The following is a 26,095-nucleotide window of genomic DNA, read 5'->3' as shown; positions in this document are numbered from 1 at the left end:
GGCTTGATCAAGTTCTATATTGAGTGAAGCTTGTGATGGCACTATTTATAGAGACGTCTGGGCATCAGACATTTCGAATTTCGAAATAACCGTTGGAGGGAAACGGCTACATGTCGTTGTCATCCTGACTTGCTCAGAGCTCTCGGCCAATCAGAATTGTGTATCTTCTGTCCTCGGTCAGCTCAGCAGATGGTCTCTCCTTTTATGGTAAAGTCAACTGGACAACATACTGTGTCGTCTGAACTTTACCCAAAGGGGAAATACTTTGTCTGGAAGTTTTCCCTTGACAGCTGCTGTCCTATACGCTTTGTCGAGACTAATCAACAGCTTCATCTTGAAGTTGTTCCCGAAGGTCTTCTAGATCCTTCTCATGCTGAGTTGCGTTCTGTTTAGAACGGCAACGTTTTGACAAACGCGGGCCGAGTTGTACTGAGTTGTTTGACTTGGGCATTGGCTTCCGTATTGGGCTTGGGCCATTTAATCCTTATGTTATATCAGTTTTAACTCAACATTGAACAAACACATTAGTAGAATAAATCAAAGCATTTAAACTTAGTATGTTTAGAATATGTAAAAACAATTTTGTCAAATCAAAATTATGTGGAAAGGTGTTTCAACAAGAACAACATGAGTTTACTCATCCAATTATTCTATCCTAATTTAAGCATTACCCCATATTCGTGAAAAATAATTTTTTCGGTAATTCAGGTGTTACCATAAGACCCCGAGCTTGAGTTTACTCAACAACCCAAAGGCCCGCAGTACTGCCGGCTGAATTATAATATTAGGGAGGGGCGGCTGATTTTAATAACTTGCTTATTTACTTAACTTTTGATTAGTGAGGGATTTATTTAAGTCTCATAATCTAACCTAGTTTGATTTGCTTTAGCATACATCAGACATTCATACATTCAACATTGACAATTATGGACATATCTCTAAGTTTATTCCGTTGAGCCAGAAACGGAATAAAGGGTCACCCTAGGGAAATACTAACTATTACATATTTCTCTTTGAGTCCTCCGTCTTCTCCTTGGCGCATTGAATTACAACAATATTCTATTTCTAAGAAAACTTCAATTTACTTGAAGGGATTTGGATGAGAAGAGAAATACAATAGAGAGTAAGAGAAGACAGGACACGCATGTCCTATTTTAAAATACCAAAAGACTAAATAACAATTATAGATGGTCTAATATGTCCATAACGACAAACATGCATAGACTCAATTAAAATTAAATTTAATTGGTTGATTACATAAACTATTTATGTAATATTTGAGTTAATCAAATTAACAACTTAAATTAATTTTCATCCAATTTTAATTATGCATATCCTAATTAATTCGAATAATTCATTTAATGTTTTGAATTATATATATCAAATATTTAGGTAAAACAAAATTTTAAATAAATTGATTTTGATAATCAAACATTATATTCTTAAACACATATTTATATATATTTAAAACGGGTCATTTAAAACACTTTTAAAACCCGGTACCAACAATCGGGCCGGACTGATTTAATCGGCCCGACCGTTTGGCACAACTGCTGCCACAGGGCAGCAGCTAGCGGCTAGGCACTGCTGCCGCGGGGCAGCAGCTAGCGCCGCTAATGGTTGCTGCCGCAAGGCAGCAACCAGTCGCAACAGCAGTTGGGGTTGCCGCCTTGCGGTAGTGACTCCAAAATGCTATTGATATATTTTTTTAATTATATATATATATATAATTGTTCTAAAATAGTTTCAAAATAATTTTCAGAATATTAAAGAACAGTTTTATCTTTTAGATTTAATAAAGCAAAACATTTTAATTATTTAACTACAAAACCTTTAGGTTTAGTTTAAGCGATTATCAACCGAAATAATCAGGAACTATGCATAATCAGTTTTAATTAACAAGTAATCAAAACTTATTTATCGTTAGATTAATTAAACTAACCGATTGATTAATTAACCTAACAATAAATCTATTCAATCTAATTGAAAAACCCTTTTATTTACATATATGAAATAACAGATTAACATAGGCTCTGATACCAATGTAGGAAAATAGACAAGCCTAGGCATAACAGAATAATAAAATTTTATCTATTTTATCTATTTCCCTTTTCCAAGATCTGTTAATTGTTATTTTATATAAAGAGGGATAGAAAGTAATACCTTTATCGAAGAACTATCTACCATTGCAAACGAAGTGCCCACAACTTGTTATTATCAACCCGTGAACCACGAACGTTTGATTCAACACAAAACAAAAGCTAATCAGTAATCAACATTTAATAAATAGCAATCGTAATGATTGCCTTTAACAGAAATCGATACGAGATCAAAGAGGGAGTAAGAAATAAAGTAAATTAGCCGAGACGAAAGACTGAACGATTCCTCCTCTCACTTTTGTGTTGCTCGAATTTTAGGGGTTGGGGAGTCTATTTCTAGACTTTTCTTAACCCTAATCCCAGTTATGTTAGGTAATTAAATAATTGGAATCTTATTCAGAATAGGATTCCTAATTAGATAATTAAATAAACACTTTACTATTATCTAAATAATAACTAATTATATCTAGATAATTATTATTAATTAAATTAATAATTAATTAATGTTGGGGATAATTAATTAGAGTTTCAATCACATAAAAACTTCTAATTAATATTATCAGATAATCTTTTAATTTAGTTGATAACCATAATCAAATTATAATTAGAGGAAATTAGGGATAAAATCAGTTTTTGATTTTTTATTATCCTTTTATCAAATAAACAGTTATATTTTTTGGATTTGAAAAATAAAAATAAAAAACCAGTTCCACGGTTGAAATTATATCAAACCAAACTCTTTTTTTTTTGTTTTTTTAATATGCTAAAACCACTTTTAGTTTTCAAGTACTTGACATTTTAAGAAATTCTTTATAAATACAAGAAGGTTGTAAATATTTAGACTAAACATGATTAATATGTAACTTACCCTTATAATTATTAATCAAATTAATTTATCCCTAAATTAATACAAATTTCGGCCCATATGTGTATGTCCCACTAATTACATTTTCGTCCTCCGATTCCAAATCCCATATGCGACCCATTAGGTTCTTTATTGCCACTAGCCGTATATATTATTTGAAAATTATTCATTACGATTAATTCCAACATATATATAACGGAATACCATCGAGAACTGTTACTAGCAGAACCTATGATATTCCCCCATAGCAATTAAGAAGTTAGGTTGATAACTGACATTAACCTTTCTGTATTAGGTACAGTATAATACGATCCTTCATCAACTATATCCTATCGGTCAATTCGTTATAACCATGGAATGTATCAAGGTTACATATAACGAAGAGTCCGGTTTTACTCGTCTAGGTTGAATTCACTCTGAAAGATAAGTTAAGTGAAATGTTTATTTCTACTCTTAACTGTATCACATTGCAAGGATTTCAGTCAATTCACCACAAGCGCCCTTTGGATATATCTCCCATTTATCGGGAGTGACGAATGCTCAATCTGACATTAACCATTCTGTAATTACTTCGCGTGATACCCAACCCTGCTCTCACACACCCTAGGCTCTCACCTATTGGATCGTGCTCACACAGAATCAAAGTATCAGACTCCGCAATCCAGAATTACTAATTAATGAAAGTTTGAGTCTGAGGATTAGTTATACCTACTAATACCGATGAGATGAACAGTTGACACATTAGATAAATCACTCCATTCTGTTATCTCAAGTCGGGTCCCAATCCTAATGAACTCCTTCATCAGATCCATGTAACTGTCTAGATATCAGAATATCTAAAGCTTGTGAGATCAGCTTTCTGTCTCGATAGAAAACACTTTTACATGCAAGTCTCAACAACAATATGCCAATCCCTATAACATATTACTTGACTTGGGTTTACTTTAAGTCTATCTGTCTATTATAAAGTATAGTCTCACTTCATGCTTGTATGAACACTTTATAACTACTTGAATAAACTTAGGATTACTTCCTTTGCGAAAGATTGGTGCCTTTATATATAGTTACATATTAAAGCTATATATATGATTAAACAAATAATCAAATAAACAATTTATTCATTAATATTAAGGACACTAAATTCCAACACATCCTACAGCTAAGTCACTTGCATCGCACATAATTTCGAAAGGTAAATTCCAATCGGGTTTCGATATTATAGGTGTACTGACTAAAGCTGTTTTCAATGTATTGAAAGCTTATAAACAATCCTCATTAAAATCAAAAGTTGAATCTTTCATAAGCAAATTAGTAAGTGGTTTGGAAATTACAGAAAAGTTCTTTATAAATCTCCTGTAAAAACCTGCATGACCTAAAAATGACCTTACTCCCTTAACAGTAGTTGGTGGGGGTAATTTTTCTATAACTGAAGTCTTTGCTCTATCCACTTCTAAACCTTTTTCAGATATCTTTATGACCTAAAACAATTCCTTCGTCCACCATGAAATGACATTTTTCCCAATTTAATACTAAATTCGTTTCTTCACATCTAGAAAATACTTTATCTAAGTTCTGTAAACATGCATCGAAAGAATCTCCATAAACTGAAAAATCATCCATGAAAACTTCCATGATATCTTCAATGAAATCATTAAATATTGCTGTCATACAATGTTGAAACGTTGCTGGTGCATTACATAGACCAAAGGGCATTCTTCTATATGTAAATGTTCCATAAGGACATGTGAATGTTGTTTTGTCTTCGTCATCCGGGTAAATGTATATTTGAAAGAATCCGGAATAACCGTCTAGGAAACAATAAAATGCATGACCGGCTATCCTTTCAATCATTTAATCAATGAAAGGTAGAGGAAAATGATCTTTCATAGTTGCTTTGTTTAGGTTCCTATAGTCTATACAAACCCTCCAATCGGTGGTGGTTCGCGTAGGTATTAATTCACCTTCGTCATTCCTTACAACAGTTATGCCTCCCTTTTTAGGTACACAATGGATTGGACTAACCCATTCACTATCCGAGATCGGATAAATGATTCCATTGTCTAAAAGTTTAGTAATCTCATTTTTTACTTCTTTCATGTTCGGATTTAAGCGTCTTTGCCTATCCACTTTAGGTGGCTTATCTTCTTCTAAGTGAATTATGTGCATTACGATACTAGGATTAATTCCTTTTAAATCTGAAATTTGCCATCCCATACTTCCTATCCTATTTCTAACAACTTCTTTCAATTTTTCTTCTTGAACGTTTGTTAATTTGTTAGAGATAATTATAGGTAGAGAATCGCCTTCGCCTAAGAAAGCGTGCCTCAAATGACTGGGTAACTCTTTAAGTTCTAATTTAGGGGGTATTACAATCGAAGGCGGAACTGGTCCATCTTCTCGAATCAAAGGCTTTGAGTCCACATTCTTCAAGTAAGTCAAATTTCATACTAGCAAATTCCTCCATAGGATATTTCATCGCTTTGTTCATATTAAACTCGATCTTATCTTCTCATATCCTTAAAACTACTTTCCCTTCCGACACATCAACTAGAGCACGTCCCGTGTTCATAAACGGTCTACCAAAAATTAGTGGACAATTAACGTCATATGCAAAATCTAATATAACAAAATCGGTAGGAAAAATAAATTTATCGACTTTGACTAAAACATCATCAATTATACCATATGGTCTCTTAGTGGTTTGATCTGCTAATTGCAAAACCATATTGGTACGTTTGATATCTTCTTCTAAACCTAACTTGTTAAAAATAGACAATGACATTAAGTTTATACTTGCTCCTAAATCACAAAGACAACTTGGGAATTCAATATCTCCCAACTTACATGGAATCGTAAAACATCCGGGATCTGTGAGTTTAGTGGGCAAAGTACTTGACACTATTGAACTACAGTCCTCAGTTAGCAAAATGGATAAAATTCCTTCCCAACTAATTTTCTTCGAAATTAAATCCTTTAAGAACTTACCGTAGTTAGGAATTTGCGTAATTGCATCCATAAATGTTAAATTAATGTGCAAATTTTTAAGTTTATCCAGAAATGTTAAAAGTTGTTTGTCATAGTCCTTATTTCGGACTTTGTGCGGAAAAGGTGGTTTGGGTACAAAAGTTCTTGTACTTGAGTCAATTGGTGAACTTTTTGTGTTTGATATATCTTCATTGGGTTTTGGTAAATCAGTTCCTTGTAATGTTGCATCTCCGGGCATTTCCGGGCCTAGATAATTTTTCCCTGAACAAAGAGTGATAGCCTTTACATACTCTTTCGGATTTTCTTCCATATGGCTAGGAAGACTTCCCTCTTTTCGGGATGGAATTGATTTAGCAAGTTGACCAATTTGGACCTCCAAATTATGGATGCTAGATGAGTGGTTTTTAATAAGCTAATCGAATTTATTTTCGATCCGTTTAAAACCATCATCGTGATTACTTATTTTTCCACCGATAACATCTATAAATTTGTTGATTTTAGAAGATAAAGTGCTAATCGTATCTCTTGACTGATTTTGATAATTATTGGTACGTTTTTTATTAGCATATGCATTATTATTATTTTTATCTTTCCAGTTAAAGTTAGGATGATTCCTCCATCCAGAATTATAAGTATTAGAATAAGGATACAATCTTGCCCCTAGCTTGATCTATAAATAAGAGTGACTAGCACTCATTGAAAAAAAATCTAGACACTTAGACCTTAGACCATACACTTTACATCTTGTAATTCTTGCTATTTGTAGTTTAGATTTTGTTTTTAGGCTTTATATAGCCAAACTCTTCCATCTTGAGAGCTTGTTCGTCGATTTCGGCATTCCATCAAGGTCCCGATCCACTTTCGTGCACCAAGCTCAAAAGCTCCACCATCCAAGTCCTAAGAGACGGCTTTTGAGTCCGGTTAGCTAGTTCCGAAGGTGGATTCTTCCCTTTTTACTTGCTAATTAGCTTGAACTCATCCTATGTACTAGGCTTGGTTGTAATTCATATTTACATTCTCCATATTTATAATTTATGATTCATAATCTTCTTTTCTATATATGTGTTGATGTTTGTTACTTGTTTTGATATTCATAATTAATTGTTGTGTAGGAGAATGCGACTTCCGACGCCATTCGGGCTATTTTTAGGGATTCATATAGGTGTTGCCTTACCGGAAGTGACAAACCGGAAACCGTAGGAATTGACAAGCCACGGAACTTACGGGCCCTAATTTCTGGTCCCAAGCATTAGACACGCCTTGACTAGGAACCACGTAGTCTAAGTACTTCACGGGTCGGTTACTCTACACGTAGTCGTCTTGGCAAGAGCAAACCATCAACCGTATAAACATTAGAAGTCATTATTTGTCATAATTATAACTTATCGCATTCATATCACTTCATAGAGTTTCGTTATATAAATTCGCCTCACACATAGTTAGGAGTAGTTTGTAGTTGGCCCCCATATCAACCTCAAAGTATTCACCGCTTAAATAACGTGTAAAACCGAGTCGTTTGATACTTGCAGTTATAAATCCCGTGGATTCGATACCCGGTCTTAACCAGATTATTACTTGATACGATGGGGTACACTTGCCCCTAAGTAGTGACATCTAGTAGATACAAAGCACTTAGAAAAACCACATCCATAGTCATAGCGCAATCATCGTAATATACATTTTGTCGTTAAAAAGAACACTACTAGAAGGCGCGCTATCAAGTTTTTGGCGCCGTTGCCGGGGATTTGTAACATCTTGCGATATTAGACAAAAACGTTTTATTGTTAGTTTAAGCATTCTTTTTGTATAAATTGTTTATATATACTTTTACTAACATCATTCTTTCTTATTGATATTATATTTTATTTCACTTATTTTATGCATACCCGATCTCGGAGTGATTCTCTTATTCCTATTGATCTCGAAATTGAACGTACTCTTTGTAGGATTCGAAAAGAGAGAATGGCAAACCTCAACAATGAAGCTAACCAGCCCGAGGTCAACCAATGGGTGCCGGAACAACCCTTGAATAACAACCGTAATGGTGGAGGCAATGACACGCGTTCGATGTTGGAGATTCTTGCTCCACATCGCCCTTAAATCCGCCATGGAATCGTTGCCCCCACCATTTCGGCCGACACATTTGAAATAAAGACTAGCATGATCCAATTAATCCAACAACTCGGTCAATTCGGAGGGGAACCCCATGAAAATCCTAACGAACACCTTGATAAATTTCTTATGTGTGCCGAAACTTCTCGGCAAAACGGTGTTCCGGTTGAGGCCATCCAACTAAAACTATTTCCTTTCTCTTTGACAGGGCAAGTGTTTGAATGGTTGCAGTCGTTAGAGGCGGAATCGATCATATCTTGGGAGGAACTTGAGAAGGAGTTCCTATCTTACTACTTCCCGCCTTCTAAAACGGTTAAGTTGAGGAAAGATATCACTTCCTTTCGGCAACTTGGATACGAGGCCCTCCATTCAGCTTGGGCTAGGTTCCGAAAGTTGCTCCAAAGATGTCCCCATCATGATATTCCTAAGCATGATCTAGTAAGTACATTTTATCATGGTTTAACACCTACTAATCATGCAACCGTTGATTCTGCCGCAGGTGGGGATTTATTTCGCAAATCGGCAAGCGAGGCGTTCGAGCTCATTCACGAATTAGCTAGGAAAAGTGTCCAATGGCAAGAAGATCGGCTTGCCGGACCCTCACAACATCAAACCTTTACCGTAAAAGACGAGGCTCCCACAGTCTTCATGGTCGAAATGAATAAGAAGCTGGACGCCTTAATGGCGCAAATGAGCCTCAAGAATACAACATAAGTCCTAGTGTGCTCTCATTGTGGTGGTGACCACCAAGGTAAGGATTGTCAAGCTGGAAGCCCTTTTGCCGGCGACACCGAAAGCGTAAGTTATGTAGGGGGACAACAAAGGTATAATTCTCATTATAACTCCTATCCTAACACACATGCTTATCACCACCGTAACAATAATAACAACGGATGGAGGCCTCAACACCAACACCCGATTCTATCTTATGATAACAAGCGGAATGTGTTGAAGCCCCCATCCGAACCCCATAGTAAATTCGTGGAACAAGGTTTGGGCCAATTCCCTCATGCCCAAGGAGGGCAAAAATCGCAACCTCCTGGCAATGCGCAAGACACAATGGTAATTGATCTTCTTAAAGAAATATCTTCCCGTCTTGCTAACAATGAAGCATTTTGCAGGGACTTGGGACAGCAAGTGGCCCAATTAAGTCGCCAACAATAAGAGATACAACATGAGTCTCCCCCGATTATCATCGAACAAAACCCAAGACTAAAGGATCAGGAGACCGCGCAAGCAATAACTCTCCGAAGTGGTAAGGGTTTGGAACCACCGGTTCCAAAGGCGACTCCACCCGCCATTCACTTGTCCGTATGGGACATTTGCATATAGGCGGATGTCGTTTGGGCTTTGTAACGCCCCCTCCACCTTTCAAAGGTGCATGACGGCTATATTCTCCGAAATTATTGAGGATTTCATGGAAGTCTTCATGGACGATTTTTCTGTTTTTGGACCGTCCTTTGAAATTTGTTTGGGCAATCTTGATAAAGTCCTTCAACGTTGCGAGGACACTAATCTCGCTCTAAGTTGGGAAAAGTGTCAGTTTATTGTTCAAGATTGTATTGTTTTAGGACACAAGGTGTTCGGGGAAGGAATCGCGGTCGATCCGGCCAAGATTGAGGTGATTGAGAAATTACCCCCTCCAATCAATGCTAAAGGAATCCGGAGTTTTTTAGGGTCATGCAGGATTCTATAGGAGATTCATCAAAGATTTCTCTAAGATAGCAACCCCCTTGACCCAACTCCTTGCAAAGGATGCGGAATTTAGTTTTTCCCCCAAATGTTTGCTTGCATTTAATACGCTAAAGGAAAAACTAGTTAATGCACCCATTATGGTGAAACCCGATTGGAGTCTTCCCTTTGAACTCATGTGTGATGCAAGTGACTTGGTTGTAGGTGCTTGTTTGGGCCAGCGGGTGGATAAAATTTTCCGCCCCGTTTATTATGCGAGCAAAACGCTCAATGAGGCCCAACAAAATTATTCCATTACGAAAAAAGAGATGCTTGTTGTAGTCTTTGCTTTCGATAAGTTTAGATCATATCTCGTATTATCCAAAATTGTCGTATACACTGACCACGCAGCTCTCAAGTACCTAATGACTAAGCAGGACGCCAAGCCACGATTAATACGGTGGATTCTACTCCTATAAGAGTTTGATATCGAAATTAGGGATAAAAAAGGAGTGGAGAATGTTGTAGTCGACCACCTTTTCCGGTTACAAAGCGAGCAAGCCACATCTCCGGAAGTTGTGGAGATTAAGGAGACCTTTCTCGACGAAACTCTCTATGTGGTAACACCTTTACCTTGGTACGCCGATATGACAAACTAGAAAGCCGGTAATATTCTTCCCCCACATCTTACTTACGAGCAGCGTAGGAAATTCTTTCATGACGCTAAGAACTATTTTTGGGAAGAACCCTACTTGTTTAAATCTTGTGCTGATAATGTCATTCGTAGGTGTATACCGGAAGATGAGGTAAATCATGTGTTGCATATGTGTCACACCCAAGAGCCGGGGGGCCACTTCGGACCTAGTCGGACTATGGCAAAGGTTCTACAATGTGGTTTTTATTGGCCTACCTTGTCCAAGGATTCCCAAGACTTCGTCAAATCATGTGACGCTTGTCAACAGAGCGGGAACATCTCCCATAAACATGAAATGCTCCAACAAGGAGTCCTAGTTTGCGAACTTTTTGATGTTTGGGGGATAGACTTTATGGGACCTTTCCCTAAGTCGCATAACAACTCCTACATTCTTGTGGCAGTTGACTATGTCTCTAAATGGGTGGAGGCCGTTGCCTTACCCTCAAACGACTCCAAGGTGGTAGGGAAATTTATAAAGAAAAATATCTTTACTCGGTTTGGAACCCTTCGAGCTATCATTAGTGACGGGGGATCCCACTTTTGCAATCGTCAATTCGACCAACTCTTACAAAAATATAGGGTTGCACACCGAGTCTCAACACCCTACCATCCGCAAACTAGCGGGCAAGTCGAGGTTTCTAACCGCGAGCTAAAACGTATCTTGGAAAAAACAGTTAGTTTCTCTAGAAAGGATTGGAGCCTAAAGCTCGATGACGCTCTTTGGGCTTACCGCACGGCGTTTAAAACGCCTATCGGGATGTCTCCCTATCACTTAGTTTTCGGGAAATCATGTCATTTACCTGTGGAATTGGAACATAAGGCCTATTGGGCTCTAAAATTTTGAAATTTTGATATGCAGGCCGCAGGGGACCAATGTCTCCTCCAACTCAATACCCTTGATGAACTTCGTCTCGGTTCATACGAAAATGCCAAGCTTTACAAAGAACGAACGAAGAAATGGCACGACAAGCACGTGCAAATCAGGGAATTCAGCAAAGGGGACCAGGTCCTCCTATATAATTCTCTCCTCCGCCTATTCCCAGGAAAATTAAAAAGTCAGTGGTCGGGACCGTACACTGTTGTCCATGCTCACTCATCTGGAGCGGTTGACATCCAAGGTTCCGACAACGAAACCCACCGGGTGAACGGACACTGCCTGAAAATATATTGCGGGGGCACTCTTCCACAACACGGAGAAACCACATTTCTCAAAACACCGTGAGCATGCACATATCCAGAAAAGTCGAGCTACTCCGACTCTAAACGTAGCCTCGGTTTACGTCCCTCAAACCCTTTGTATATATGTATCAAACTCGTTTGTTCTTTTTAGGCTCTATTCTTATTTTCTTCTAATAAAATCAACGAAAAACAAATCCCGAGCAAATCCAAATACCTCACGCGGGGCGTGCCCACTGTCATGCCCCGCGCTTCCAAGCCTCTGGCCAAAATCGGCCTAAATTGCACCTTTTACGTCGGGCGTACCTCTTTATACGCCCCGCGTAATTCCCATTTTCATGTATAAAATGCTCAGAAACTTAAACACGTAGGGCGCCCCACTTCATGCGCCCCGCGTCTTTGAGTCTCTGCCCCAAAAACAACATAAAACGCACTGTCTACGCGACGCGCCCCCCTGGGCACGCCTCGCGTAGGATCTGACCTCCAAGGGTCTCACTTTTAATTCACCATTTGTTTTTGTTTTTGTTTTTCTTTTCTTTTGCGACGTCCTTGGAATAGACGTCATTTTAATAACGCGGAGGGTCGTGCAACCCCGCACTTTCAGTTTGTTTTGCACTAACAAAAATAAAAATAAAAATAGAAAAAGACACAAAAATAATTAAACTAATTTGTTGATTCTTAAGATTTTTCCTGACACACTAACCTCCCTCGGAATTAATTAAATGTTCCGTTGTTTGTCCTTAAATGTAAATACTATCGGACCACAAAGGATCAGTTCTATTAAGAAATTTTAGTCCTAATTTTGAAGTTATAGAATTTATGTAAAGACTAGGTGATACTAAACAAAAGCATTGAGTCCTAACCCATAAGTCATCTCCATAACGAAACTTAAAAAGGCAATAAAAACGGGATGTTTGAAAATTTAGCGAAGACTCGATAGTACACAATTTAAACCCAAAATTTTGTGAGGTAATTTTGAGCCTAAAGGAGTTCGTACGAGAACTCTATTTCTTTCACAATTTTTCGAGAGCTTTGACTTCACTCGACTCATAGAGTTTGCACCTAATACCGGGTTAAGTACACCTATTTTGGTTAAAAGGGCAATCGATGATAAAACGAGCCCACTTAGTCTAATTCTTTTTTTAATTTATTTTTCTCGTTTTATCAACCTCTAGGAAGCCCCCTTGAGCCTACTAACCGATTTTCTTGTCAACACCCTTTTAACAATTAACCCTCTTTTTCCTCTTGTTTAAATACCAATGAAATCAATTTGCACCCGAAATAAGTCAAGGCCTTAATAAGTATGCACCATAAGCTCTCGAGATCGTTTTTGTACCACTCTCAAAACAAAATAAAGAAGAACATAAGAAAGAGCAAAAAGGCATTCTCAAGCTCCACCCGAGCAATTCCGAGTATTATTTTACAAACTTACCAAGGCCAAAAATAAAATATGGTGCAGTCATCAAAATGGTATTTGAACTCGAGATTTAAAAAATTAACCACTAAAAAGCCACCCACATTACAACCCCCCTCCGGATTCTTTTTTAATGTTGTCTAAACCATGACATAGGAGGAAAAACCCGGATGAAAATGCAAACTCAAAAGTGATCTCGGGTAAGTGCAAAGAAGAGCGCTAAAACACTGACCCACCAAAGTTTGAGCGTAAGAGTGGAATCCCTTGGTGAGGTATTATCGGGTTCTCAAAAGATAATCAACCCCCGTTATTATTGCCTATTAATTTTAATTATGGAGGTTTCAAGCAAGTTTTGGTCACTCGATTGTTTGCGTAGGTACTCGCCGAAAACTTTGCATAAAACTTTAACTTTGAAATCACGCACTTGGTAAAACCAACCGTCGGTCTGTTTCTTAATAATCTCAATCCCTTGTCTTTCGATTTGTTTTACTTGAGGACAAGTAAAACTTTAAAGTCCGAGGAGGTTTGATAGGGGTATTTTACCCCTATGTTTTAGCGTGATTTACGGGTTGATTTTAGAAGAAATAAATAATTTTAATTACAAAAATAGAGTGTTTTAATAAAATAACGGAATAAAAATAAATTCCATCCTTTCAGTTAATTTCCCTTATTTTTGAGTAATTTAGGAAATAAAAACGTCAAGCTTACTCGGCCCCGAGATTTGTATTTCAGGTATGAGCAAGGAGTGAAAATCCATTCAAATACGCGAGGCGCATCATCCTATACGCGGGGCATGAAACATAAAGTCAGAAATGATTGCCCTATCCACAGACACCACGCGGAATCTAGTCAGCATACGCGAGGCGTATGCCAACTTACGCAAGGCGGACACATGTCAGAAATGATTGGCCTAATCCTGAAAGTCAGACTGCATGGTCTCCCTGAGTCAACTATCTCTACGCAGGGCGTACTACCTTACACACGGGGCATGTAAGGAAATTCTTCAACACAAAAAGTTCAGAGACTCATTTATGCAGGACGTGCCTCAAGCCACGCACGGTGTAAAAGGACCAAATCAAGCAATAAAAAGTCAGAGACTCAAACACGCAAGGCACAGTCCATTCTACGCGGGGCGTGTTTGAGACAACAAGATCCGGAATTGGTCCACATGCAGGAGATTTCTGACGGTATGGGCATACACGCAGGGCGTGCACCACCATACACGGGGCGTATTATGGGATTTCTGCACAAAATTATGTTCCTCCATGCTTGCACCTTGTGGAATTACAATCTTGCCCCTAGCTTGATCTATAAATAAGAGTGACTAGCACTCATTGAAAAAAAATCTAGACACTTAGACCTTAGACCATACACTTTACATCTTGTAATTCTTGCTATTTGTAATTTAGATTTTGTTTTTAGGCTTTGTATAGCCAAACTCTTCCATCTTGAGAGCTTGTTCGTCGATTCCGACATTCCATCAAGGTCCCGCTCCACTTCTGTGCACCAAGCTCGAAAGCTCCACCATCCAAGTCCTAAGAGACGGATTTTTAGTTCGGTTAGCTAGTTCCGAGGGTGGATTCTTCCCTTTTTACTTGCTAATTAGCTTGAACTCATCCTATGTACTAGGTTTGGTTGTAATTCATATTTACATTCTCCATATTTATAATTTATGATTCATAATCTTCTTTTCTATATATGTGTTGATGTTTGTTACTTGTTTTGATATTCATAAATGATTGTTGCGTAGGAGAACGCGACTTCTGACGCCATTCGGGCTATTTTTAGGGATTCATATAGGTGTTGCCTTACCGGAAGTGAAAAACTGGAAACCGTAGGAACTGACAAGCCACGGAACTTACGGGCCCTAATTTCTGGTCCCAAGATTAGACATGCCTTGACTAGGAACCACGTAGTCTAAGTACTTCACGGGTCGGTTACTCTATATGTAGTCGTCTTTGCAAGAGCAAACCATCAACCGTATAAACATTAGAAGTCATTATTTGTCATAATTATAACTTATCACATTCATATCACTTCATAGAGTTTCGTTATATAAATTTGCCTCACACGTAGTTAGGAGTAGTTTGTAGTTGGCCCCCATATCAACCTCAAAGTATTCACCGCTTAAATAACGTGTAAAACTGAGTCGTTTGATACTTGCAGTTATAAATCCCGTGGATTCGATACCCGGTCTTAACCAGATTATTACTTGATACGACGGGGTACACTTGCCCCTAAGTATTGACGTCTAGTAGATACAAAGCACTTAGAAAGACCACATCCATAGTCATAGCGCAATCATCGTAATATACATTTTGTCGTTGAAAAGAACACTACTAGAAGGTGCGCTATCAAGTTTTTGGCGCCGTTGCCGGGATTTGTAACATCTTGCGATATTAGACAAAAACGTTTTATTGTTAGTTTAAGCATTCTTTTTGTATAAATTGTTTATATATAATTTTACTAACATCATTCTTTCTTGTTGATATTATATTTTATTTCACTTATTTTATGCATACCCGATCTCGGAGTGATTCTCTTATTCCTATTGATCTCGAAATTGAACGTACTCTTTGTAGGATTCGAAAAGAGAGAATGGCAAACCTCAACAATGAAGCTAACCAGCCCGAGGTCAACCAAAGGGTGCCGGAACAACCCGTGAATAACAACCGTAATGGTGGAGGCAATGACACGCGTCCGATTTTGGAGATTCTTGCTCCACATCGCCCTCAAATCCGCCATGGAATCGTTGCCCCCACCATTCCGGCCGACACATTTGAAATAAAGACTAGCATGATCCAATTAATCCAATAACTCGGTTAATTCGGAGGGGAACCCCATGAAAACCCTAACGAACACCTTGATAAATTTCTTATGTGTGCCGAAACTTCTCGGCAAAACGGTGTTTCGGTTGAGGCCATCCAACTAAAACTATTTCTTTACTCTTTGACAGGGCAAGCATTGGAATGGTTGCACTCATTAGAGGCGGGATCGATCACATCTTGGGAGGAACTTGAGAAGGAGTTCCTATCTTACTACTTCCCGCCTTCTAAAACGGTTAAGTTGAGGAAAGATATCACTTCCTTTCGGCAACTTGGATATGAGGCCCTCCATTCAGCTTGGGCTAGGTTCCAAAAGTTGCTCCGAAGCTGTCCCTATCACGATATTCCTAAGCATGATCTAGTAAGTACCTTTTATCATGGTTTAACACCTACTAATCGTGCAACCGTTGATTCTGCCGCAGGTGGGGATTTATTTCGCAAATCGGCAAGCGAGGCGTACGAGCTCATTCACGAATTAGCTAGGAAAAGTGTCCAATGGCAAGAAGATCGGCTTACCGGACCATCGCAACATCAAACCTTTGTCGTAAAAGATGAGGCTCCCACAGTCTTCATGGTCGAAATGAATAAGAAGTTGGACGCCTTAATGGCGCAAATGAGCCTCAAGAATACAACACAAGTCCTAGTGTGCTCTCATTGTGGTAGTGACCACCAAGGTAAGGATTGTCAAGCCGGAAGCCCTTTTGCCGGTGACACCGAAAGCGTAAGTTATGTAGGGGGACAACAAAGGTATAATTCTCATTATAACTCCTATCCTAACACACATGCTTATCACCACCGTAACAATAATAACAATGGATGGAGGCCTCAACACCAACACCCGATTCTATCTTATGATAACAAGCGGAACGTGTTGAAGCCCCCATCCGAACCCCATAGTAAATTCGTGGAACAAGGTTTGGGCCAATTCCCTCATGCCCAAGGAGGGCAAAAATCGCAACCTCCTAGCAATGCGCAAGACGCAATGGTAATTGATCTTCTTAAAGAAATATCTTCTCGTCTTGCTAACAATGAAGCATTTTGCAGGGACTTGGGACAGCAAGTGGCCCAATTAAGTTGCCAACGACAAGAGAGACAACACGAGTCTCCCCCGATTAGCACCGAACAAAACTCGAGACCAAAGGATCAGAAGACCGCGCAAGCAATAACTCTCCGAAATGGTAAGGGTTTGGAACCACTGATGTGCGCGACGCCTAGTGGTAGAGTTTTCTCGACGGAATGTATATATTATGAGTGCGGACTCTATATCTAAGGATGTGATCTTTATAAATTACTCTTAACTCTACTAGATGCTACGACTACTTAGGGGCAAGTGTACCCCGTCGTATCAAGTAATAATCCGGTTAAGACCGGGTATCGAATCCACGGGATTGATAATTATAAGCATTAGACGACTCGGTTTCGTATGTTATTTAAGTGGAAATTACTTTGGGCTGGTGTAAGACACAACTACAAACTACTCCTAACCTATTGGTGAGACAGATTTATGTAACGGAAAACTCCAAGGAATGATATGGGTGACGATAAGTTATAAATATAATATGCAATAACTCCGAATATATTCGGTTGACAATTTACTCTTGCAAAGATGACTACTTGTAGTTCGACCGGCCCGTGAAGTACTTAGACTACGTGGTTCCTAGTCAAGGCGTGTCTAATGCTGGGGATCAGAAACTGTTGGGGTTTAGTGTCCTATAGACAATTGTTGCAGGATACAAACTTATTGTAAATGAATTATTCTTTATATCATTTGTTTTAATAAGATATATGTTTGATAACTATATAAAGGCAATCCCTTTTAAAGCACTAAATAAAGTCTAATAAAAGGAAATCCGTAAGTTTGTTTAAAGTGATTATAAAGTGTTCATACAAGCATGAAGTGAGACAAAACTTTATAATAAACTAATAAACTTAAAACCACCCCAAGTCAAGTGATATGTTTAGGATTGATATATCACTGTTGAGACTTGTATGTAACAATGTCTTCTGTCCGACAGAAAGCTGATCTCACAAGCTTCATATATATAGATATCTGGACAGTTACATAGATCCGATGAAACGTCGTTCATCAGGATTGGGGATCCGATTTGAGATAACAGGATGGGTAGATTCGTCCTTGTCATCTGTTCATCTCATTGGTATTAATAGGTATAAATAATCCTCAGACTCAAAGGAATGTTAATTGGTCATCCTGAATTACTGAATGTGAGACTTTGATCGCGTGGTCCCACGATCCTTAACAGAGATGACTCTGGGGTGTGAACTGCAAAGGTTGGGTGTCACAGGAGGTAATGTCAGGGTAGTTATACATTGGATTGAGCATTTATCACTCCCGACGAATGGGAGATACGTCCAAGGATCGCTTGTGGAAGACTCGACTCTAAATCCTTGCAAGGTGATAGCTTAAGAGTAGAAATACAGATTTCACTTAACCTATCTATTTGAGTTGACTCGGCCTGAACAAGTAAAACGAACGTCTCGCTATATATGACTTGACATCATCCATAGTCATAAGATTCAGTTCAAGGATGTAGTTGATAAAGGATCGAATTATACTGTAACTAATACGGAAGGGTTAACGGCAGAATCAACCTGTCTTCTTAACGGACTCTGGGGGAATGATTACGGACATGCCGATAACATGCTCTGTTCATCATTCCGTTATGCAATGATTAAATATAATTCTTGGAGAAATTAATTTAATAGTTGCATACGGCCAGAAGTAGTAAGGACCTAATGGATCACACATAAGACTTGGAAACAAAAGAGAGATGGATCTGATTAATAGATGGAAGCCCAGTTGAGCCCAGTAAGGCCCATGGATAAGGGGGGGGGGGGGGGGTCGAAATTATATGTATTAAAGGAAGGGAATTAATTTATTCCACTCTTCCTAATTGGATTAGGATTGTGAAATTAAATTAATTAAGAGATAATCAAGTTAGGAGTTATTAATTGGATTAATGTCCTCCTATTATTATCTAACTAGGTTACTTATTATTATCCTAATTATATTAGATATATAGTAAGATAATAATTAGAAATCCTATTCATAATTGGATTGCTATTAAGTAACCTAATCCTATCTAACTAGGGTTTAGAGACAAGATAATATATATACCCCTTACCTAGTGAATTTCGACATACACACACTAGCCCCACCCCTTGTGATTTTCGAAATCTACTAGCTAGAAAGAGAAAGTGAATTCCATCCCCAAGTTCGTGGACAAGAATTCATACGGCTTCCGTCAATCGATTAATCTCTTCCATCTCTTTTCTCTTTGATCTTGTGTTGATTTGTTAGAGGCAATCTATTTGGTTGCATCTCATAAGGGTTGATTCTAACTTAATCTCACCGTGTTCACGAAAGAAGAAAAACAATCAAAAGGGAGAAATTCGTTTTTCTTCGCCTACATCAGGTCAGTTCACTATTTCGAGGATTCCCGGAGATTGAACCGTCGGATCGTCGCGATTTTTGGACGGTAGCTTCTAGACACATTCTTCCACGTTTCCACCGAAGGGATCGTCGTTCGGAGGTCTGGAAGGTCTATTTCGAATAGGGGCAGATTGGTAAACAGTTTACATCTCCTTTGAAGTTGTGGGCACTTCGTTTGCAACGGTAGATTGATCATCGAAAGGAAGTAGGCTAAAATTTTTATATTTCCGCTGCTATACCTTAGCCCTATTTCCAACAGAAACTAGGGCCCATAAGTTCCGTGGTGTGTCAATTCCTACGGTTTCCGGAGCGTCACTTCCGGTAAGGCAACACCTATATGAATCCCTAAAGATAGCCCGGATGGCGTCAGAAATCGCGTTCCCCTACACAATAATCAATTACGAGTATCAAAACAAGCAATAAACATCAACACGTATATAGAAACGGAAATTGCAAATCATATGTTATCAATATGGAAAACATAAATGCGGAATACAACCAAGCCTAGTACATAGGAAGAGTACAAGCTAATTAGCAAGTAGAGAGGGGAGAATCCGCTCTTGAAACTAGCTAACCGGACTCAAAGTCATCTCCTAGGTCGTGGAGGTGGAACTCTCGAGCTTGGTGACGAATGGTGGAGCGGAACTTCGATTGAATGCCGAAACAACCGAACAAGCTTTGGAGGTGGAGAGTTTAGCTACAAAAACTGAATCTATACTACAACAATAATCAAAACAAGTATAGTTAGCTCTCTAGTTGTAAATATTTCTTGGTGTCAAATGAAGTTCAAGAGCTTCCTATTTATAGACATCAAGCAAGGGCAATGTTGTAACTTCATAAAGTACAAGTATGGAGCAACATTATTTGGTGCAGAAATCCCATGATACGCCCCGCGTGAGGTGGTCTACGCCTCACGTAAGTGCCCATTCCGTCAGAAATCTTCTGCATGTGGACCAATTCCATGTCTTGTTGTCTCAAGCACGCCCTGCGTAGCTAAAGTACACCCCGCGTGTTTGAGTCTCTGAAGTTTTATTGCTTGAATTGGGGCTTTTATGTCGTGCGTAGCTGAAGTACGCCCCGCGTAAAAGAGTCTCTGAGTTTTTATCATTGAAGAATTGTCTGGTACGCCTCGCGTGTATGGTTATACGCCCCGCGTACGAAGAGTTGACTCAGGGAGACAGTGTAGTCTGACTTTCAGGATTAGACCAATTATTTCCGACATGTGTCATACGCCCCGCGTAGGGTGGCATACGCCCCGCGTATGCTCAGTCAATTCCACATGGCGTCTGCGGATAAGGCAATTATTGCTGACACCATGTTTCATGCCCCGCATAAAGGATGATACGCCCCGCGTATTTGAGTAGATTTTTGCTCCTTGCTCGTACCTGAAATACAAATCTTGCGCGCCGAGTTAGCTTGACGTTTTCATTTCCTAAACTAATCAAAAACATGGAAAATTAACTGAAAGTACGAAATTTATTTTTATTTCTTTATTTTATCAAAACAATTTATTTTTGTAATTAAACTTATTTATTTTATCCAAAATCAACCCGTAAATCACGCTAAAAGATAGGGGTAAAATACCCCTATCAAACCTCCTCGGACTTTAAAGTTTTACTTATCCTCAAATAAAAGAAATCGAAAGACAAGGGATTGAGAAAATTAAGAAACAAACTGGAGGTTGGTTTTGTCAAGTGCGTGATTTCAAAGTTATGGTTTATGCAAAGGTTTCAGTAAGTACCTACGCAAACAATTGAGTACGAAACTTGTTTGAAACCTCATGATCAAGTTTAATAGGCAATATTAATGGGGGTTGATTATCTTTTGAGAACCCAATAGTACCTCACCAAGGGATTTCGCTCTTACGCTCAATTTAAGGTGGGTCGGTGTTTTTGCACTCTTCTTTGCACTTACTCGAGATCATGTCGAATTTGCATTTTCATCCGGGTTTTTCCTCCTAAAAATATGGTTAGGCAACATTAAAAATGAACTCGGAGGGGGTTTGTAATGTGGGTGGCTTCTTTAGTGGTTAGTTTAAAGAAACTCTAGTTCAAAAATACCGTTTTGTGATTGCACCGTGTTTCTGTTTATTTCGGCCTTGGCGAATTTTACAAAATGTACTTCAAAATTGCTTGGGTGGAGCTTGAGAATGCCTTTTTATTTTTATCATACCATTTGTTTTTATAGAGGCACAAAAACAATATTTTGAAGGCTTATGGTGCTCGTTTTTTAAGGCCGTGACTTTTTTCGAGTGATTTGGGTGCAAATTGATTTTATCGGTATTTCGAACAAGAGGAAAAAGGGTTAAATGTTAAAAGGGTATTAACAAAATAGTTGGTTAATAGGCTCGAAGGGGTTTCCTAATGTTTGATGAAAATGAGAAAAAAAAATTAAGAAAAATTAGCCTACGTAGGGGTTTCGAACAAATTATCCCGTTTTTATTGCCTTTTTAAAGTTCATTATGGAGATGACATGTGAGTTAGGACTCAATGCTTTTGTTTAGTACTTGCCTAAGCTTTTCATAAATTCCCTAACTTCAAAACCAAGACTAAAATTTCTCAATTAAACCATCCTTTGTGTTCCAATGTTTTTATTTTTAACGACAAATAACAGAACTTTAATTAATTTCCGAGGGAGGTGTAGCATGTCGGAAGGATTCAAGAGTTGATAAATTTGTTTAATTATTTTGATAATTATTTGATTTTTTTCTATTTTTGTTTTTGTTAGTGCAAACCAAACTAAAAGTGCGGGGTTGCACGTCCCTCCGCGTTATTAAAATGACGCCTATTCCAAGCGTGTCGCAAAAAGAAAACAAAACAAAAACAAAAATAAAGAATGAGCTGAAAAGGGACCCTTAAGGCCAGATCCTACGCGAGGCGTATCCCTGGGGGCGCCTCGCGTAGAAGAGGCTTTTTAAGTGCACCGGGGCCAGAGACTCAGATACGCGGGGCGCACGTAGAGGGACGCCCCACGTGTTCCGAGCTCTGAGCCATCTTATTATAGAAAAGGTGGAGCATGCGGGGCGTAACAGGGATACGCCCCGTGTGAATGTTATTAACTTACGCAAAAACAGAAATAACAAGCACGGTGCGCGGGGTGTATAGGTGTGTACGCCCCGCGTGGCTTATTCTCCTTTGGATAAAGTGGGTTTTTTTATTTTAAAAGAAATGACATGCGGAAAATAAAAGTTGGGAAAGAAAACTCCCTTATTCGAGCTTGGGTTGCCTTCTAAGAAGCGCTACGTTATAGTCGGTGAGCTCGACATAGCATTTCCTTCTAGGTGTATGCTTCCATTCGCGTTAGAAATGCAAATTCTTGAATAAACAATCCGTACCTACAAAACGGATTGTTAGCTTCAAAGAAATTTAACAAAAACCAAAAACTATATTTACAGAAATTATTGAAGAGTTTAGTTTGCTCCCTTTTTGACTCATTTGGTAGTTCAAAAAGAGTGCAATATTCTGAGGTAGACGGAACCTCAAACTCTTCCAGCTTTATTTCCATGTGTTCGCACACAGCCGGCTTATCGATTAGGATTTTCGGCTCCTCGTAGTTGAGACATCCTACATGGCTTGGGGGCTCCTCTTGAGAGGGCTCAATTAACTCGACCTCTACATGTTGATCACCCGGATTGGTGTCTCGAATTGATTCGTCCGCGTTGAATCGAGACGAGACGTCAATCTAGTGATTTGATTTCCCAAATCCCTGCAACATGCCTCATTGTTAGATAATCTCACTTGAATATCTTTAAGCATAGAGATTACCACATCGAATTACGAGGATGATTGTTGGTGCGAACATTCGTCACCCATGAGATCGTCCCACAAATGACAACTATAATACCATGGAAAAGATTATTGGTACGAAATAAAATAAATTATTCACAAAAATAAAGTAATATTTACAAATGCTTAAACTAACAATAAAACGTTTTTGTCTAATATTGCAAGAAATTATAAATCCCCGGCAACGGCGCCAAAAACTTGATGTGCGCGACGCCTAGTGGTAGAGTTTTCTCGACGGAATGTATATATTATGAGTGCAGACTCTATATCTATGGATGTGATCTTTATAAATTACTCTTAACTCTACTGGACGCTACGACTACTTAGGGGCAAGTGTACCCCATCGTATCAAGTAATAATCCGGTTAAGACCGGGTATCGAATCCACAGGATTTATAATTATAAGTATTAGACGACTCGGTTTCGTATGTTATTTAAGTGACAATTACTTTGGGGTGGTGTGAGACACAACTACAAACTACTCCTAACCTATTGGTGAGACAGATTTATGTAACGGAAAACTCCAAGGAATGATATGGGTGACGATAAGTTACAAATATAATATGCAATAACTCCGAATATATTCGGTTGACAATTTACTCTTGCAAAGACGACTACGTGTAGCTGGACCGACCCGTGAAGTACTTAGACTACGTGGTTCCTAGTCAAGGCGTGTCTAATGCTGGGGATCAGAAACTAGGGCCCGTAAGTTCCGTGGTGTGTCAATTCCTACGGTTTCTGGAGCGTCACTTCCGGTAAGGCAACACCTATATGAATCCCTAAAGATAGCCCGGATGGCGTCAGAAATCGTGTTCCCTTACACAATAATCAATTACGAGTATCAAAACAAGCAATAAACATCAACACGTATATAGAAACGGAAATTGCAAATCATATGTTATAAATATGGAAAACGTAAATGCGGAATACAACCAAGCCTAGTACATAGGAAGAGTACAAGCTAATTAGCAAGTAGACAGGGGAGAATCCGCCCTTGAAACTAGCTAACCGGACTCAAAGCCGTCTCCTAGGTCGTGGAGGTTGAACTCTCGAGCTTGGTGACGAATGGTGGAGCGGAACTTCGATGGAATGCCGAAACAACAGAACAAGCTCTCGAGGTGGAGAGTTTAGCTACAAAAACTGAATCTATACTACAACAATAATCAAAACAAGTATAGTTAGCTCTATAGTGTGTAATTATTTCTTGGTGTGAAATGAAGTTCAAGAGCCTCCTATTTATAGACATCAAGCAAGGGCAATGTTGTAACTGTTGGGGTTTAGTGTCCTATAGACAATTGTTGCAGGATACAAACTTAATGTAAATGAATTGTTCTTTATATCATTTGTTTTAATGAGATATATGTTTTATAACTATATAAAGGCAATCCCTTTAAGCACTAAATAAAGTCTAATAAAAGGAAGTCCGTAAGTTTGTTTAAAGTGATTATAAAGTGTTCATACAAGTATGAAATGAGACAAAACTTTATAATAAACTAATCAACTTAAAACCACCCCAAGTCAAGTGATATGTTTAGGATTGATATATCACTGTTGAGACTTGTATGTAACAATGTCTTCTGTCCGACAGAAAGCTGATCTCACAAGCTTCATATATATAGATATCTAGACAGTTACATAGATCTGATGAAACGTCGTTCATTAGGATTGGGGATCCGATTTGAGATAACAGGATGGGTAGATTCATCCTTGTCATTGTTCATCTCATTGGTATTAATAGGTATAAGTAATCCTCAGACTCAAAGGAATGTTAATTGGTCATCCTGAATTACTGAATGTGAGACTTTGATCCTGTGGTCCCACGATCCTTAACAGAGATGACTCTGGGGTGTGAACTGCAAAGGTTGGGTGTCACAGGAGGTAATGTTAGGGTAGTTATACATTGGATTGAGCATTTATCACTCCCGATTAATGGGAGATACATCCAAGGATCGCTTGTGGAAGACTCGACTCTAAATCCTTGCAAGGTGATAGCTTAAGAGTAGAAATACAGATTTCACTTAACCTATCTATTTGAGTTGACTCGGCCTGTACAAGTAAAATGAATGTCTCGCTATATGTGACTTGACATCACCCATAGTCATAAGATTCAGTTCAAGGATGTAGTTGATAAAAGGATCGAATTATACTGTAACTAATACGGAAGGGTTAACGACAGAATCAACCTGTCTTCTTAACAGACTCTGGGGGAATGATTACAGACTTACCAATAACATACTCAGTACATCATTCCGTTATGCAAGGATTAAATATAATTCTTGAAGAAATTAATTTAATAGTTGCATACGGCCAGAAGTAGTAAGAACCTAATGGATCACACATAAGACTTGGAACCAAAAGAGGAATGGATGTTAATTAATAGATGGAAGCCCAATATAAAGGCCCAAATAGAAAAAGGGGAAATACATGTATTATATATATATATATATGAGAATTAATTTATTTTAGTCAATTATGATTAGATTATAATTATTGAATAATTAAGTTAGAAGGTTTAAAATGGTTAAATACTTCTAAATATTATTTTGCCAAACAACCTAATGTTATCTTTATATTTAGATAATATTTATGAAGTTTTATTTGAAGAATAAAACTATAAAGAAGTTATCTAAAACTGTGGATAATATTTATTAAGTTTTATTTTAGAATAAAACTCTAAAGAAGTTATCTAAAAACCATAGATAATATTTATGAAGTTTTATTTTAAAATAAAACTCAAAAGAAGTAACCTAATTCTATCTAACTAAGGTTTTAGATACAATAGGCTATATATATCCCCCCTTATAGGTATATTGGGTTAATCCTGAATAGAGAGAGAATTTCGACCAGTCTATTGTAGAGGAAGAAATCAGTTTTATTAATTCTAAAGATAAAATAGAAATCTATAGTAGTTTTTCCTATTTTCTGAAAATCGTTTTAAAACCGTTTTAGAACTGATATATATATGTTTAAAATCGTTTTTATATTTAAATATATATGTTTCAGAAATTGATAGTTTTCT

The sequence above is a fragment of the Euphorbia lathyris genome, chromosome 9 (genome assembly GCF_963576675.1).
Source record: "Euphorbia lathyris chromosome 9, ddEupLath1.1, whole genome shotgun sequence".
Classification (NCBI taxonomy): domain Eukaryota; kingdom Viridiplantae; phylum Streptophyta; class Magnoliopsida; order Malpighiales; family Euphorbiaceae; genus Euphorbia; species Euphorbia lathyris.
This window is presented reverse-complemented; position numbering follows the sequence as displayed.